Here is a 2,776-nt window from a genome sequence, read left to right as displayed (position 1 = left end):
ACTGCTTTCAATATTATGATATACAGTATATTAACTATTCTTATTCTCTTATTGCTTGGTTATGAAATTTTACTTCTTCATAAAACAAAGTTAATGGAATTTCTCCCTCCCTCTCTTCCTTCCACTCTCCTTTCCTCAGTAATAACTAAAAAATGGCACTATGCAGATTTCTAGTCTTCTCATGAAACAACAGATCTATTCTTCCCACGCTGCACTTTTTACAAGTAAAAAAACTCTAGACACAATAGAATGAACAAAAAGAGGAACTGTCTGTGGGATCTCAGGACTGGGGAACAGTAGGTGTGTGGCTTCCCTGGGATTCTCCATTGCTCCCCATACATTTGAAGTGAGGTAAAGTAGAAGTCTTCAATCTAGGCAAGCTACAAGAAAAGCGCATTCTATTCCTCCTTACTGAAGGACTGAAGAAAAATTACTTTACAATCAAAGGTATTTCTGATAATTTAGACCCTTATACTCGAACCAAATTCAATGGTGATGCACTTGTTTAGGCAGACCCAATGGCTGCTGTTTGATTCCCAGTCTGTCTCCGGGGCACACGGAGATGATGAATGAGACTGTGCATGGTGGCACATGCCTATAATTCCAGTGCTTTGGAGGCAGAGAACAAGGGAATCACTACGAGTCCAACCTACATAGTGAAACACTTTAGACCCTGTACTAAATACAAAACAAAACAAAACACCAATGCTGTTTATCATATCCTCTTCCGATGTTTCAGAGGTGACCCATGGTAGTTTATCAGGAGGTGGACTCTACTCCCATCAGATAGTATCAGAAGGAAAAGCAAACAATGAGGGAAATTTCTAAAGTAAAGGTTCAGAGAAGACGGAAAGTTTCAAAACCAAAATCCAACCAACTTCACTAGCAAATAGAGAAAAATAAACCACAAACCAAACACTGAATGATAAAAATTAGAGCACAAGTCAAGGAAATGAAAAATGGGAAAACAAGATAGTGAATGTCAGTAAAATAAAAAGTTGGTTTTATAGAATAATGAAATTGACGAACTCCTAGAAATATTGACAAAATAATAAAAAAAATAAGAAATAAGAGAAAATATCATTACAAATCTGGCATCCATTTGAAGAATAATAAGAAACTATTAAAAACAACTTGATGCTCATCAATTTCACAATTTAAAAACCTGAACTCCCTGAATACTGCAAACTCTTAAGTCTTACCAAAATGAATGAGCTAAGCTGAATCATTCCATAAAATTAAAAGAAATTAAGTTGACAAAAACAAAGCTCCTATAAAAGAAGTTTCTAGGCTTATGCTGCACTGGAGAATGTGACCAAATACTTTAAAAAGCAAACACTATTTTTTTAAAACACATATTGACATACAAAAACTGAAAATTACAATTAAAAACAGTATCAGAAAAATAAGATGCTTATATGTAAATTCACGAAAACATGTGGAGCTGGTTATAGTGGTGCATGCCTGTAACCTCAGCACCCTAGAAAGTTGAGGCAGGAGGATGACATTTGATTGTAGGTACGTTTAAGGACTCAGTGAGACTGCTGCAAAGGGGTTCTGGATGGAGGGAAAAGCAAATGGATAAAACCCAAACAAGAGCATAGATCTCTATGCTGAAAGTTTTAAAATCTGATGTTTAAAAAACAGATAAAACCCTAGAGTTTTCTGGGGTTTTGGGTGACAGTTAGACTGGGGATGCTAGGCAGCATTAGTGCTAGGCAGCAATAGTGCTCCCTTTAGTTCTCAGCGGCTCAGCATCCTGCAAGTGATCAGTGAGGCATGGTCCTGCGGTGAGGCCTGCTGTGGTGGCCAGGGAGGGTGTGCCCTCTTCGACCCTGTGCTAAGCCCATGACGACCCCTCTGCCCTTGGTTGTGGCCAGTGCACGCTTGGCCTTTCCAAGGAACCAATTTTATTTTACACTTGACTTCACGTTGGTTCATATTTCTCTCGGTGGCGATGTCTGAAGACTATCGGAATAATAGCACCAAGGAGCTTGAGTTTAAAGCTAAGCTGGTGCTGTACCACTGAACTACACCTGCAGGTATCTGACTTGCTTAGGAAACTACACAGTGTGGAAAATGGCTCTATTTGCAGGATTTTGGGTGAGCCAGAGAGACCACCTGCGTCAGTGTGTTATGATGCTCTCCTGAACCAACATGGCTACTGGAATTCCTAGTAGAAAAATACTCAAAGCTCTCCAGGACAGATGATGGCTACATTGTTCTTCAGTTTAAGAAAAGCCCTGCTAAGATCCCTACAAGGCCATCGCACATGCCACTGTGCTGTTTTTGATTGGTGCCTTTCTTATTATCATAGGATCCCTCCTGCTATCTGGTTACATTAGCAAATGGGGGGCAGACCGGGCTGTTTGTGCCCTCATCATTGGCATTCTGCTGTGCCTTCCAGGATTTTATCACCTGTGCACTGCCTACTATGCATCCAAAGGCTACCGGGGTGACTCCTATGATGCTATTCCAGATTTTGATGACTAGCACCTCAGCCCCAAGAAGAGTCCCGGTGGAGCTACACCCAGGTTTTACAATACTGAGTGGACACCATGGCTAGGAGCTGAGGAATTTTACAATCAGTAGGTGTTTAACAAATCAGTGACCTGATTAAATGGGTCCATCCCAAAAATGTTTACTGAGCTTACAATTCACTAATTAGGGTACGTTCTTGTATTCATCTCTTGGCCCTGGCAAAATCTCAACAAGATTTTTCACATGAGCATGTTCATGGAAGAACAGCATTGTTACCTGTCTCAGAAAGCCGGAC

At 40.4% G+C, this 2,776-nt stretch overlaps 1 pseudogene; it reads left to right on the top strand.

Annotated features, from left to right (window-relative positions):
* The first annotated feature begins 2,136 nt into the window (after nucleotides 1-2,136).
* Nucleotides 2,137-2,493, top strand: LOC101586391 (annotated as a pseudogene).
* The last annotated feature ends 283 nt before the right edge of the window (nucleotides 2,494-2,776 follow it).

The sequence above is a fragment of the Octodon degus genome, unplaced genomic scaffold, assembly GCF_000260255.1.
Source record: "Octodon degus isolate 3935 unplaced genomic scaffold, OctDeg1.0 scaffold00465, whole genome shotgun sequence".
Lineage (NCBI taxonomy): Eukaryota > Metazoa > Chordata > Mammalia > Rodentia > Octodontidae > Octodon > Octodon degus.
This window is presented reverse-complemented; position numbering and strand designations above follow the sequence as displayed.